This window comes from Mytilus trossulus, chromosome 4 (assembly GCF_036588685.1).
Source record: "Mytilus trossulus isolate FHL-02 chromosome 4, PNRI_Mtr1.1.1.hap1, whole genome shotgun sequence".
Lineage (NCBI taxonomy): Eukaryota > Metazoa > Mollusca > Bivalvia > Mytilida > Mytilidae > Mytilus > Mytilus trossulus.
The window spans coordinates 598,676-615,735 of record NC_086376.1 but is presented as its reverse complement, the minus strand read 5'-3'; the positions used below and the strand labels follow the sequence as shown (position 1 = coordinate 615,735).

Sequence of the window (17,060 nt, the reverse complement as noted above, 5' to 3'; positions counted from 1 at the left end):
TATTAACGGTTCAAAATCATCTGACACTGACAAATGGATGTGACATTGGGTGCATGCATAGCAAGTGTTGCTGCACATGTTCTCACTATGTTTGCATATAATTATGATTCCGATTGTGGTTTGAATTTTTGTATTGTGATTTTGATTGTGGTTTGACAATCTTTTGATTTTAACATTTGATAAGGGATCCTCCGTTTTGATTTTTCCTCGGAGTTAAGTATTTTTGTGATTTAACTTTTTGCTCCAATTTTGTCTGTTGAGTATATGAACTCGTGTATAAGGCCGACTGTCTGTCCTGAGTCAGGATTCTTCAATTCAGTGGTTGTTATAATTGTTTGCTGTCATTCGTATTTGCTTTTCGTTTATTGTTTTGCCATTGTTATTAATCAGACCGTTTTTTTCTTCGTTAGAGTGTTCAAAATCTTGTCAAGTCGGGGACTTTTATAATTGTCATTATGTTATGGTTTTTACTAATTGTTTTAGATAGTAACTGCTTCAATCCACACCATTACGAGTCTCAAAAATATTGTCTCCTTGACAATCATACCACATTTCCAACCTTATTTTATTTCAATCATGTTTATATCTCAGAAATTACTACAAAAGCCAAATCCGAGGTTTGAATGTCAATTGTATTTGTTTAGTTCTGAAAAATCAAATGCTTTGACAGTGTCTCTGAATTGACAATGTTTTATGAAATGTAGCCGATTGTTTGCTACTAAGATTTGGGATAGACTGCGTTTAAACGTGCATTTGAATTTGATTTCATCTGATTTGGTTATCAAATTTTTGCTTAAGATAATGAGTATATTTTCCTTGAACCTCAGATTCAATATGAACTATTACACACTGATTTGATTTCCGATTAAAATAAAACTGAAGAATCTATTTAAAAACATGATAACACGAAACATTTGGCGTTTCACCTTTGCAATAAACGAAAGAATGAAATTAATCAAATAATTTGAAGAATTGTTTATGTCATTCAAATGAAAATAGTATGCAAGAAACAAAAGCACCTACACCAAATCAGTCAATCAATATGTCGTTAAGCTTTTCAAAATGTACGAAGCACGTGTTCTTCTTAGCACGTTTGTTCTAGACTAAGTATAGACGTTACATCGCCTTTATCAGATGCCTGTCAAATCTAGAGATGTACCAAGGACGAATTGCACGAAAGGGAAGTTAAGTATATTTCAAATTTATAAAATTTGAAAAGTTTTAACAAAATGTGTAAAATCTTTCGATTTAAGTTTTCAGACGTTTAATGAATTTACCACAGACAGACGAATTAATTTAAAAATTTCAAAGCACTTTTAAGTTATGTCAAGCATTTAAAGAAAATTGTTTTAAATCCGAAATCGTTCGTAGCATACTCTATCAACTCGCTGAGGATTGTTGCACAATCCCGTCAGTATGTTAAAGAAGAAAAAACAAAGTGCGCCGTTTACAAAGGCACAACAGTATAACAGATAGTCGTATTCAATTTCACGCTGCTTAAAATTGATCAAACTGTTTATTATAAGGGTGATCAAATGTCATAACAGGTGGAAGCATTCAATGATAATAGTTTTTTGTAAAGAACGACGTTGTTCGTGCGAGTGATACAAATTTGCCGTAACATTCGTTTGTAGTGTTTATAATATATATCTAAACGCACTTATGCATTTGAACCCAGAAGCTACCAGGTTTTTTCAAGATATTCTACCGAAGTGAACCAGAAGAGCCAATGTTAAACTTTTGATAACAATAAAAAAAATTAAAGGAAACTAAAACGAATGTACTACTGAACTTATTTTCGTAATGTTTAATGTACAATGTACTTGCTTTTGGTGAATTCCTGCTACAAAATAGTCCTGGTTCATGCAGTTCGTTTTAATTAAATTTCTAAAAGTAATAATTTAAAAAGTGATAATTTTATCATAATTAAAATGGTCCATTCAATATAGTTTTTGCACCAGCTGCAAGAATACAGTCTAACGTTGATTATGATTAGCCAATATCTAACAGAACTTAATAAACAGCAAGGTTTCAGTGCCAATTAGTGCTGCTCGATAGAATTTTGATTAAAAACGGTTTTATTAGCTTCGTTCAGGAATACATTTGACACAAACTTTATGTAATTGACAGAATTATATAATTTGTATAACATGGATTAGGTTCAGTAATAAAAGAGATGAGATTTTTCCGTTCTTCTATTTGCTGGATTTAATTGACCACTAATTGTAAGTGCGATCAAAGCGAGGAATCAGTAATTTAATTGTCAAGGTAGATAACTCATGCCAAAGTCCATATCCAATTATCTGTTGATCAGTTGGTAGGCATGCTTCCTTTAACGCCACGGTGTTTATCATTGATAATAATAAGCTATTTAATCGTCCTATTACTCAGTCTAACCATTTGTTAATCAGGGTTTTTATCTTATCTTTAAATATTACATAAAGATTGTATCGGGATTTAATCCTGCATAAATACTTTAAAGTTTAAAACGTGGTTGGATTAAACTAAAATTGTACTAATGTTTAACTTTAACCGTGTGATCACTGTCGCCTTTATTGGCTTAGCACCGTCTTGTGACCTCGTTAAGATAAGAATAAAACGAAAAGCGGATTTTACGGTAACTCTTGTCATGTTAATGATATTACTGTAATGAAAAAAATCAAATTAAGACAAATTCAATTTAAACTAGTAATTTGACAAATAATTACATTTTGTAAAGGCATTCTGTGTAAGAGCATTGGTTTTTTTTAGTAAAAGGAATAAATTAAGCATGTGTATCCAAGAAGTATTCACTGCTTGTCTTTGCAATCAATTTGAATAAAAAAAAAAAACTGATTTCTCAATTTCTATCATGGAATGTACATGTACTTAGTTATGTCAAATCATTACTTTTCTTCAAAGTTGCAGTCATTTGTTTTTCAACTACATGTAACTATATACATTTATTTGTTCAAATTAAAAGGACAAAATTTAAAAGCAACCACCGGAATCATGTAAGCCATATAGACGATCAGATGAGTGTGTCAAGTGCCTAATATGACCAAATATTTCCCTACTTTCTGGAATATATGAATTGTAACATTTTTCTCAAATGATCTTTAACATTGACAAAAGGCCCTAAAACGCGAGAGCTAGTTCCACTCACTTGATGTGTTTGAGCTTTTGATTTCGTCATTTGATGAGTGACTTTACTTGGAGTTCGGTATACTTGTTTACTCGCAATCATCGATACTTAATGTCTTGTTTCAGCTCATTAAATCAACAATATCAATTAAAGAAGGTTACTTCTAATAAACAGAACAAAGGAAATTATTTTGATCTTTTTATGCTTAATAAAACCACCATCAACAGGTTTAGCAAAAAACAAATTAGTTATCTACACAACTCGCTTTGGTACATGGTATATACCTTATGAAATAATCATTTTGTAAATGTCATTTCCTCTATCTCTTATCTTTTGTCTACGCTTCATTTGTGTCTCTTTCAGTATACGAGGTAAAAACGAAATACATTCTTTGTTGTACATTTCTTGTTTTAACAATAATATATATATATACTAAAGTAGATTGATGTAGCAGATACTGTGTCTAAACCACGAAGCCAGACTTTTGAGTGTATTCTAGTGTACCACCCACGATTCTCTTCATTAAAATATTGCGCACAAAAAGGTCAACTTTTTTTAACCTTATTTCAAGAAAAAAAGTTCCGCAACTTTTACAATAAGCATGACTAATAGAATAATGCGCAGTTTGTTGTCAAATTTAACTCTAGTTTAAGAAACTGGTGTAAATAGATATAGGAAGATGTGGTGTAAGAGTCAATGAGACAACTCTCAATCCAAATAACAATTTAAAAAAAAAAAAAAAAGTTAACCATTATAGGTCAATGTACGGCCTTCAACACAGAATCTTGGCTCACACCGACAACAAGCTATAAAGGGTAAGACCATTTGAATTCAATCATTTATTATTAATTCTCTCAATTTAGCATGTCGTAGTATATCGGTCTATATTTTATCGGACTATTTATTACGAAAGAAGGTGTCATCATTCATAATGTGTTATAAGACTATGAAACTAGAAGATGTTGATGCCATGCAAGCCGAACTTTAAACTTGCGACGGAAACTAAAATTGTCTTTCAGTAAGCAATTATGTTTTAGTTTGTCAACACAGCACATGCTTCAAACTGTCAAAACGTTTCACTTAAAATATTAAATTTCGGTAATCGAATACTTGGGGTATTGTATTAAGAAACAACAGACAACGTACTAAAGTAAATACATTCTCATGCATATGTATGAGCCCTCGTTGATTGAATCTCCAAGCAGTCGACCTGCAGTCGCAGTTCTCAAGAAGTTGGATGACTTTATAATTCAGTCGGAATGTTACAGGTATTTTAGTGGAAGGCTAGTGAATGAAAACAATCCATTAACATTGTGGTGCCACCAATATGACCAATAGGGACCCCCAAAATAGCAAAAACTCGTGCACCTACAGTCAACGTTGCCTGAGAGAACTGAAACCTTAGTGTCTTTCTTTATTATTTCTCAAATCAACGGAGATTTTAGAAAGGTTAGTTATAAATCATGACACTATACCGAAACACTTGAATACTGGGCCGATTAAATACTCAATGATAAATATTATTATTCAATCCATGTAAGGGGGCGTTCGAATGACAAACATATTTGACAACCACTTGAAAAAGGCATGTTGACTTTTGTGTTGCAACCTACGTTCCATTGTCAGTTTCAATCGATAATTTGTTTTTTTCAATTTTGTTGTTCAATACATTCTAATTTATTTTATCAACGACATTGTTGAGCAAACGAAGTATTTATCAACAAACAAGAATCAATCAATTTGTATTTTACCATTGAGAACTTAATAAAAATTCACCAAATTATTTCATTTACGTATTAAGGCAAACAATTTCCACTGTACATCTCAACTCGAATAAAGTATTTAATTGTTCCATTTGTCAAAATTACGCGATAGACATGTAAATAACTTTAACGTTTTTTTGCTTTAATATTTCTCCGCTTTTATTGTACAATGTAATTTTGATATGGTATATGTTCATCGATATTGCTTTCCGAAAGTCTAATCAAGATGGTTGGTGATAACTGATGGCGCGGATTAATCAGAGAGTTTTTTGAAGCACTGATGCTATCAATAGATGTTGGTTTCCAATATTTGATTTCCTATTAGATCCATATCTTTTCCTCATAGTTTGTATTTAAGTTCTTTCCGTCCAATGTCGGTCATCTATATGATCGCATATATAACGATATTGGTTTGAATGATATTTCCTCTGTACTTTAAGCAACGAACAGGAATATTGAAATCCATGATTTTAAGGTACCAAAATAATTATAAGCTATGATGAATTTTACACATTGTCTCGTTCAAATCGGAGTCAGTAGAGAGTTACAAAACTTACGACAAAAAAGATCATTTCAATTTTGGAATTGTGAACTCTCTGTTGACAACAGTTTTAGAGAGACAGACCAATGGAGAACATATATACGTTAATACGATATTGAAGAATTTGTGTTTTTGATAAATGCTATTCTACTGATCTCCGCGGTTGATTGATTTAACGACCAGAGGCAGATGTATATCCATTGCTTTGGATTAAATAACGGGTTATTTTCTTTCTCGGATTTACCTTCATCATGAGCACTCAAACCTAAACACATTAAAGTCAAGGATAACCGGCGCATGATTATATATGTCAACAAAAACAAGTATAATGCATGGAAATGATGATTATATAGGTCAACAAAAACAAGTATAATGCATGGAAATGATGATTATATAGGTCAACAAAAACAAGTATAATGCATGGACATGATGATTATATAGGTCAACAAAAACAAGTATAATGCATGGACATGATGATTATATAGGTCAACAAAAACAAGTATAATGCATGGACATGATGATTATATAGGTCAACAAAAACAAGTATAATGCATGGACATGATGATTATATAGGTCAACAAAAACAAGTATAATGCATGGACATGATGATTATATAGGTCAACAAAAACAAGTATAATGCATGGACATGATGATTATATAGGTCAACAAAAACAAGTATAATGCATGGACATGATGATTATATAGGTCAACAAAAACAAGTATAATGCATGGACATGATGATTATATAGGTCAACAAAAACAAGTATAATGCATGGACATGATGATTATATAGGTCAACAAAAACAAGTATAATGCATGGACATGATGATTATATAGGTCAACAAAAACAAGTATAATGCATGGACATGATGATTATATAGGTCAACAAAAACAAGTATAATGCATGGACATGATGATTATATAGGTCAACAAAAACAAGTATAATGCATGGACATGATGATTATATAGGTCAACAAAAACAAGTATAATGCATGGACATGATGATTATATAGGTCAACAAAAACAAGTATAATGCATGGACATGATGATTATATAGGTCAACAAAAACAAGTATAATGCATGGACATGATGATTATATAGGTCAACAAAAACAAGTATAATGCATGGACATGATGATTATATAGGTCAACAAAAACAAGTATAATGCATGGAAATGATGATTATATAGGTCAACAAAAACAAGTATAATGCATGGACATGATGATTATATAGGTCAACAAAAACAAGTATAATGCATGGACATGATGATTATATAGGTCAACAAAAACAAGTATAATGCATGGACATGATGATTATATAGGTCAACAAAAACAAGTATAATGCATGGAAATGATGATTATATAGGTCAACAAAAACAAGTATAATGCATGGACATGATGATTATATAGGTCAACAAAAACAAGTATAATGCATGGACATGATGATTATATAGGTCAACAAAAACAAGTATAATGCATGGACATGATGATTATATAGGTCAACAAAAACAAGTATAATGCATGGACATGATGATTATATAGGTCAACAAAAACAAGTATAATGCATGGACATGATGATTATATAGGTCAACAAAAACAAGTATAATGCATGGACATGATGATTATATAGGTCAACAAAAACAAGTATAATGCATGGACATGATGATTATATAGGTCAACAAAAACAAGTATAATGCATGGAAATGAACAATCGTTTAAGAAAATACAATATAAACAATTTCTGAAAAAGTATTTATGTGAAAGTAAAACCATTCTTTGTCATGTGCTTTGAATACAAATACATCTGTTTGGAATGCAGGTTGTATCACAAAATAACAAACAGCAGATATTTGGTAATATTTTATGTACTACTAATGCTTGATGTGCAGAATAGTTCCAGCTTGATACCTCAGACTGATCTCTTCGACACAACAGGCAAAAATGTGTGGTATGATCACAATGAATAACAATGTCTGTAAGCTACATGTTGTATATAGTCTGACATTAAATGTTGTTTGATGTTCTCTGTGGCTTTCTATTACTGTTTCGTAATTTTCATCTTTTTCTTCCGCTCAATAGACTCTTAAAGTCTATTTTATCTTCTTTTTTGCTTAAGATCAATCATCAGAAATCCCAGGGGTCAGTTTATTACCGATTATCGTACTAGGAATTAGCTAAAAATCATTATATTTAGTGCATAGGTTATACACTTTTACTTATAGGTTTGTGAATGCAGAAAATATTTCTATCAATTTGGTAGCCATTCATATAATTTCTATGTCGGGTTTGATAAATTTTATTTAAAACACATCCGCCCAAAATGTTTTTTTTCCGCGAAAAACTTTCAAACCAATATTTAAAATATTTAGGAATCAAAGAAACCAGTCGAACAACAAAGAAATCCGTGGGAACATTGTTGATGTGTTATTGCAATGCATTTAATTGGTTTTGCCGACGGAATGTTATAAAAAATATGATAGCTGAATCTAGAAACAAGAATATATATTGAATAAGTAGTAAGTTACTGGGGTTTTTAATAGTCATTTATAGTCGTTTGGTTGACTATTTTAAAACATAACATATCTAATTACTATAATGTACAAGTTTTACTATGTGTTACATCAAGATCGACATTAATATTTAACTAATGTTTTATAAGTAGGTGAGATATGTATCAAATACATTCAGATAAAAATATAGTAAAGTTATGTGTTGAATAATTCACATTGTCGATAATCTAACTATTCGTGCAAAACTACATTTAATTATGTATAAGTGATGTATGGTTTTAGGAACCTCGTTGCAGTATAGAACACTCTAGATTTAAGAAGCAGTGAATAGTAACAAGTATTGCATTATTTATACGCGGACGGATTCCCAATAGGTTCCGATACAGACCTTTCCAAACAAAGCCACATAGAATGATTGATTATTGCTGTATTGTATTAGAAAGCCTTTTGTTCGGAAGCACTTTATTAGTAAGTTTATGTACGTATATAGTTATTTGTGGTATGTCTAATAAATGTTTTCCCTGTTTTATGTGTAGCTAGCATGCAAGTATTTATGAAGCTTATTGCTCTGATTAGATTTGAAAAGCCACCTTTGACGTCACTCGTATGTCTAAAATTACGAGGGTTATACAGCTTTTTCGTCTTGGTAAAAGTCTACATACTATGTAATAGCCCTTACGATTTTGTCACGAGCGACACGAGATTCGGCAATAAGCTTTCTAAAGTTACTATCAAAAGTAGATAAAATAGTCTATGCTGTTGCGAGGCTGTTGCACAATAGTATATTAAATTCGCATTTGGAACACGGAAAACAAAACTTCCTGAATTAGTAAAAACTAAAAACTTGTCTGCGAACTTTTTGCACTCTGGAGGATAGGGTATAATTATGGAGGTTAAATTCAACTTATTTAGTAAAATAGAGCTGCAAAATTAAAAGCGGGCCGAGGGAACAGCTTTATATACACCCCAAGTACAGTATAGCAAAAAATTAAATACACTTAAGCTCTGACATGCATGTTTACGCTTTTATAATACAGTAAAGGATCTGTAAACGTAGAACTCAGGCTGTTTATTTCTTTTGTGTATAATTTTCGATTTACTTTGCTCTTATATAATTTCCTACATTTGCCCTATATTATGTAATAAGTAATTTTCAATTACTTCTGATTTATTTTAGATAGGATTGAAATTAAATCTTCAAGCAGAAGCAGAGAATGAAGGGTGGTATCTTTGTTTTGTTAATTGAAGGCTTAACGTTCAAATTTTCTGTAAGGAATGGCTTTAATATTTTTTCTGTCTATAAAGAAATAACATAAACAATTTGGTGCATACTGAAAAACGCGCGTAGCGGGTTATTTAACAGTATGTACCATATTTTTTTTTTATGTTATTTCGAATAGACAGGCAAAATGTTACAGTCAATTCTTATGAATTAAATAATTCTGAATTTCATTCAAGTCCGTAGAGAACCACGACAAAACGTTGATGACGTCACGGTCACATGACTAAATTATGTCTATGGGCTGATAACAAAATAAACTTCTATGGAGAGAAACTTAAAACGAGTGCATAGAGCCAGGAACCCGTTTGATATTTTCGGATGTAAGGAACTTGACAGCCACAAACCATAAATAAATTCAACCATCAATCCTTCCAATAGTGGTATAAAAGTACAATGGTTGAGGTCGGTGGCTTGCTGCCTCCAACCATCAATCCTTCCAATAGTGGTATAAAAGTACAATGTTTGAGGTCGGTAGCTTGCTGCCTCCAACCATCAATCCTTCCAATAGTGGTATAAAAGTACAATGTTTGAGGTCGGTGGCTTGCTGCCCGCCACGAACTATTAACATATACATATCTTATCGTTATCCTTGTTGCAGGAATATTTCATGTCATTTCAGCTAGAAATTGACATCGCTTAGCGAGAGCATTAACAGAGAAGAAAACTCATTTCTTGTTAACGTAATACATACAAATGTCACTGTAAAAATCTTCTCTTCCGGGCAAAGAGTCAATGAAACTGATGATAATGCAGCCATTTTATATTTAAGGATGACGAATGGCGTGTTTGATTGCAACGCTGTCAGAACTGATAGATACAGGATTCTATTATTTTTGAAAGATGTAATCCGAGGCCAAAATCTGATTACAACGTGCTTTTATTACAAAGCATTTCATTTCAGCTTTGTTTTGATTTGATTACTTAAATCATTGAACAAACCCTTAATACAAAAAGAGCCCAGTAAAAAAGTTGCATTCGACGAAGAAATGTCAGGTTGTAGAAAATAATACTATGTGTACTTCTATTCATGATGGAGAAGACCTCCTACACTGAAAACTCGTTAGCAGTGAATATATAATATATCCCCAAGTTTTTTCTTCTTAATGGCAAAATTTGAATAAAAAATACATATACACTAATCAACTTGAAAACAATTTCTTTGTTTGCACTTGTATTGTTAATGTTTTAGAAGCATGTTCAGAACGATCAAAGTGACGTGTAAAAACATTATTTCGAGATAAAATTACCATTGTATTGAGTAAATTAAGGCTTCAAGGAAGACATTTAGATTTCGCATTCCTACATGCCCGGATACTTTTAACAAAGCAGAAATTAATCTCGTTTAATCAAAGTTTGTTGTACAAATTGCTATTGTAGCTAATGACTATAAACAAGCTAGCTTATCCGTTTGAATGTTCTGCTTTGTCAGATTTATTTTCATTTCATTTAAAATCTCTGTTTACGAGTTTGACAGCTGGCTTGAAGCCTATTAACCTCCTCTGAGGCCAAACAAATCAAGCGATATTACCATGACTTATCTCCCCTATTAATAGGGCGATAATTGACTTAGTGACCAGTCAATATATCATTATTATCGCCTTTAAGCAAGATACGTACAGATTAGTATACTCCAATGTAATGCCATTAGAAATAGTCAAAGACATCATAGTGATATGTATTAATTTGTTGAGACACAATTCTGTATCGAACGTTTCATTTCCAGGGGCAATCGTTTTATTTTCAATACATCTATTTATACTGTTATGTGAAGGTGACGTGATAATGTACAATGGATTGTATATTTCTTCGAGAAAATGACAGCGACTTTTTGGGAGACTATATATTTTTGTAACAATTGCCATGTCCAAGAATGTCTGTATTAGGATTGAGTTGAAAACAAAATTAAACTATTTCTTTCTGTTAATTATTATTCAACCGTCAAATATTTGCTTCACATAGTTAGCTTTAAATGTATATTTACTGGTTTTAAATTCCTAAGTTTTATGTCGTCACCTTTTACAATACTTTACTTTATTTATATTTATAATCATTTATCTTATAAAAACCCTTCTGATGGTTTTATAGTGACAGTTATGATCATCTGATAAAAATCGTTAATAAAAATAAAATTTTACAAAGCAAAGCGATAATAGAAAATAAACAAAATATCTTTTTTATGTGGACGAGATTTCTCTGATACTGGAGCTCTGATACTTCTTCGTGTAAAATGGTTCACATGACGATATAAAAGCTTATTCTGTATTTATAGTTTAGGTCCTTGGTGAAATAAGCTATGCAAGATTGTTAAGGAATAGAAAAAAATCGTAACAAGAAATACAAGAGAAATAAGACATTTTACCAGCTTGAACCGCAGGACCGAAAGGAGGCTAGTTGTTTGAAAAGGCACTTTAGAGCAAGCAACCAGATTATAATTTCAAGGCACGGAGTGTATTTTGACATTAAAAGTTTTATATTGTTTTCTTATTTCACATTCATGAAAAATTTATCTATACTAAAGCACTGCATATGCATACACTACAGTTGTCTTTTCTATGGTCGGGTTGTTGTCTTTTTGACACATTCCCCATTTCCATTCACAATTTTAGTTGTAACAAAATGCATTACATGTAGCATGTACATTTTGGTCATAAAAATACCTCTTCATGTAAATAAGGTAATACATTTGATGGGGACTTATGGAAAATATACATAAAACTTTTAAAAACCTAAACATTTATGTAGTATTTAGGGGTGTAAAAATAAAATATTCCGCGCATTATTTGTTTGCTTGCATACATTGACCCTCTTTCAATTTCTTTATTTTCTTAATCGCAGATTAAGGTTACATGTATGATGTTATGATGATAACACGTTTTATACTCTATTGGTATGGTCAATGTCCTTCTGAATGAATCGTTCAGTGTATTCATATGTTGATCTTTTACATATTTACACCCAGATAGTGTTACTCATACAATATTTCCCCTTAAATTACATGCATTATAAAACTATTATGCAAGTATGCTAAAGACCGTCGTTTAATGTTCTGCATATGTTGGGGTCTTAATTAAGTTGTATATTGCAAGCATTTTTGTTTACTTTCAGCATGCTGTACAAATTTAAAATAATGAAATAAACGAAAAGGTGTTATACTTTATTTCTTTGCTTTTTTTTTTTAAAGTCAATGTAATATTGTGAGGAAAAGTTACGGTTAGTACACTAGAAGTTTGGCACTGTAGTAATAAGAACAAGTGTACTTACAGAATAAGTTAAGTCAGATATGTAATTTGAAGTGCATTTAACAACCTCTTGTAAGAGCTGATAAAACGATAAAGGTTTCCCACAATGTAGTATTTTCTCATTCATATCGGACTGATATAGTGCAAATCTTAAAATATTAAGTGGTCAATTTCCTCTTAAGGAGAAAAAACAAGCTGAGCTGGCGTCACTAAATTAATTTAAAAATAGAACGACTGTCGATCACAGGAATTTTTATTTATAATAAATTTATTAGCCCAATCTATAACGAAATTCCATTAAATATGCAATCAATCTTATTTGACATGTATTATATGCAATTGTAATTTACCTATTAAAATTAAACGCAAGTTTCAAATTATAACACTAAAGTCAATGATTATGTACCAAGTATTTATTCAGCATATTCTAACATTAAGTAAAATTCAATTTAAAATAACTTGAACAATGCCATAAATAATTTCTCTAGATTGATTTTTTAGCCTTTAAAACCTCATAGGTGCTAGATGCATTCAATTCCTGTCAATAATTATTATATTTTACAATTTAAGACTTCAATTTCAATTAACCAACTCTAACCCATTAAATATGTCATTTTACGTTTAAAAGAATACTCAAATTTCATCAGTATTGAAATTTTAATAAAAACTCATTAAAAGCATTGAAAGGTGACAAATTATTCAAATATTGTTCACATTTCTCTAATTCCTTTCACCTGGTCTGTATCTCAATATTATTTGATAAGTAAACATACCTTAAGATCCCGTTGTTTAAAAACGGATATACAATGTATATGAAACTTGAGGTAAAAATCCAGCTGAGAAAAATTACATACGTAATCCGGTTACACAAATTTCACCTAACAGTAATAACTTTTTATTCACCTTTGTTTAAAAATCCATGGATCTTAATATTGCTACGAACTGTAATGATTATAAAGTAAAACTGATTAACAGCAGCACACGACAACTGCACGCGGGACTTCTGCTTCTGCAACCGACAGCCAATCAACAAACAATATCGATAAAATTCATTTGAGGCGTTAAAAATCTTATTGCAGGTAACCGCGTGTGGCCGTCTGTGGGTTGTACATAGAGACGTCAATCAAATGAGTGGATTTTATCGGATTTGCTTTACAATTATTTGAATAATATCACTTTATTGAATCCATGTATTCATATCATTGATAACTTCAGTGTAAGATCTGTTACTTTTTTTTCCAACAAGGTTAAACTATTTTAGCATTTCACTAGGAAATTTTATTAGTTTAAGAATTATGAGAAAAACAATGACTTTGTGTAACTGCTTCTATGTTTGTTTTTGTTCTGTTTAGTATCATGATTTTGAACGAACACAGCCATATGAAAAAAAACGGATTATTATTTGATTGATTTTTTATTGACGCATTTCTCATGCTCATTCAGGACGAGAACAACTATGCAATAAATTCAATTAATAAGACATGCAATATAGTACAGGGTCATATTGACCGGGTGAAATGTCGTGTAATTTGGACCATCTCTAAAAGAACAAAATAGACGAGATGTTGAAGGGTTAATTCAGAATATTGTCTACTTCTAGGAGACACACGGGTAATGGTCAATCAAAAGAACGGTAAAATTCTGATGCATATATTTTTAGAGTCAATGAATTGTGTGAAAAGGGAAAAAAAATTCCGTCATAGGCAGGATAAGGTCTGGTGACCACTATTATGGATTGGGGAAAACATATAGCGATAACTTACTCACCAATGATAAATGAATTTCGTGCGGTCGGCCATATTACCTAATAATAACCTTCTTATATTTCATAATATATTTTTTTCATACTTATTTTCATTTTGTTCGATGCCACTATTGAAGACTTACATTTTTTAGTTCATTTTAGCAAGGAGGTTATATAATCTCCTTGATACCTAGCAGCAACAGTTGATTTATAATTTTGACCATATCAATGATAAATCATGTCAGCACAATGCTGACTACTGAGCTGGCGAAACCTTCGGAGAATAAAAATTTCACCAACAGTGGCATCGACCTAATTGTTGTATATGAACACTTAATAGATTCCAAAGAACTCAAATTTTATATTTGCACCGGACCCGTGGTTCGACTACCAAAGACTCTTCAGAGATGCTCAATTAAAAGAAAGTTAAAAAAAAAAAGCCAAATATAGTACAAAATTGAAGAACAAAGGACCAAACATTTTACTAAATAGAGCTAAGGTAATCTATTCCTGAGGAAGAAAAAACTTAATATTTAAAAAAATCAACCTTTTGTAACCAGCTTATATTTCTAAGTATGACCCTATCAATAATAATATATGTAAACACAGAAGTACATGAGGTGATACTCTCGGCGAAAACAGGTTTATGTGCAGGCAAATCTTCCTGAAAAAAACTTTGTCAGTTCATGAAAAGGATGACTTGCAAGCTGCTCGAAATGTTCTTCCAACTTAGATGGGCATCATCACTTTTTTCATACCAATTATTCCTTGTCAATTCTGTCTGTCCTGTCCACTAAATAAGTGTTGCGCCTAACGATTCATAAGAAAAAAATGAGCCAATTAAAACTCACAGTTTTTTAATACTGACTGTATCAAGCTTAAAAACGAAAACGTGTTTGTCAATTTAAACAGTGTTACTTCATGTTATAAAAGGAGATGTAAATTAATTTAAACGAGTATTAAAATAGATTCGTATGTATCAAAGTAGTTCGTAACATTAAATAGTGTACAATTGGAAGTTAATCATCTCTAAACACTATGACATCCATTAATTCCTAAATAACAACATTTTAAATGAATGTATTCGATTTACTTTAAAATCATGTAATCAAATCAGTATTTGAACCAACACTTAAAATTCGAAACCGTATAATGTTACCACGATAAGTAAAAATGTCAATAGTTGTTATGTTAAATTAGCATACAAAAGGCATAGCCACAATAAAGCAATAAACTACAACAATCCTTTGGAAAAATCAATCATGGTTTACTTTATATTCAAAGTTTCAAGGACGTGTTATATTATTACAGGAAAGTAAACTATAGTTCTCTAAGTAAGCAATTTAAGACCTTGGCTAGAAATTCAGTAGCAGTAAATTGTTATCAAAGGTACCAGGTTTATAATGTAATATGCCAGGATTATAATAAAATAGTGTAGCTATCATAATATTTTAAAATATACATTCTAGAGTTCAGTTTAATGATGCATGGAATTATAAACAAAGAAGATGCGTGTTTAACGTACACGAAATTGTAACAACCAAACGACACTAATTACAACAGAAGATATCTAGGCAAACACTACACTAACAGATGGATTAATAACAACAGAAGATATCTAGGCAAACACTACACTAACAGATGGATTAATAACAACAGAAGATATCTAGGCAAACACTACACTAACAGATGGATTAATAACAACAGAAGATATCTAGGCAAACACTACACTAACAGATGGATTAATAACAACAGAAGATATCTAGGCAAATACTACACTAACAGATGGATTAATAACAACAGAAGATATCTAGGCAAACACTACACTACCAGATGGATTAATAACAACAGAAGATATCTAGGCAAACACTACACTACCAGATGGATTAATAACAACAGAAGATATCTAGGCAAATACTACACTAACAGATGGATTAATAACAACAGAAGATATCTAGGCAAACACTACACTAACAGATGGATTAATAACAACAGAAGATATCTAGGCAAATACTACACTAACAGATGGATTAATAACAACAGAAGATATCTAGGCAAACACTACACTAACAGATGGATTAATAACAATGCTTATGAATATGTTGTCACCATCTCTTATATGCTCGAAAACATATGTCAGTTACCAAAGAAAAATAAAGGAAACAGTAGTTACTGGTATTCAGAGGTCATAAATTGAAAGAGAAAACAAATCTTGGTGACAAACTAAAACCGAGGAAACACATCAACTATAAAAAAAGGGGGGGGGGGTAAAAAAAAGCAGTCAGTCGTAAATAAAGGCAACAGTAGTATACCGCTGTTCAAAACTCATAAATCCATGGACAAAAAACAAAATCGGGGTAACAAACCATAACCGAGCGAAACGCATTAAATATAAGAGGAGAACAACGACACAACACCGAAACGCAACACACACAGAAACAGACCAATCATCAGTCAAAACACCACGAGAATAACAAATGTAACATGAAAACCAAATACATGAATATGGGATAGACAAGTACCGTGCCACGTCTTATCTCAATATCTCAAAAATAAGAGAAAACACAAACGACTCACAGTTCGAACATAAACTGACAACACCATGGCTAAAAATGACATTTTCGCATGATATACCAAATCTTCATTTTGTTTCTTGGATTTTTTGCTTGCTGTTTATATGGCGCAGACAATACATTTTTATCAATGTTTTATTTTCCTTATCAGAACCCCACTGGCTAGTTGGTGGTCAAATTCGATAACTTAACGGTTTGTCTGTTTGTGTTACAACTGTTATGTCGTAAAAAAGTTAAAACTGCCATTTTTATACACAGCCTTGATATCTGTAAAAGGAAGGTCTG

General features: G+C 31.5%; 1 protein-coding gene across 4 annotated transcripts in view; it reads right to left on the bottom strand.

Annotated features, from left to right (window-relative positions):
• The window catches only part of LOC134714450 (zwei Ig domain protein zig-8-like), an 88,809-nt gene that overhangs the window by 45,632 nt on the left and 26,117 nt on the right, over positions 1 to 17,060 (bottom strand). Inside the window, exon 1 of one of the 4 annotated variants that reach the window (XM_063575692.1) lies at positions 13,362 to 13,494. The exons of 1 other annotated variant lie outside the window; for it this stretch is intronic. The gene's annotated coding sequence lies outside the window, so the exon portion shown is untranslated. Of the gene's footprint in view, positions 1 to 13,231; positions 13,495 to 17,060 lie in introns of those variants that run through there. 2 more of the 4 variants (XM_063575696.1, XM_063575691.1) reach the window with 2 other exon arrangements.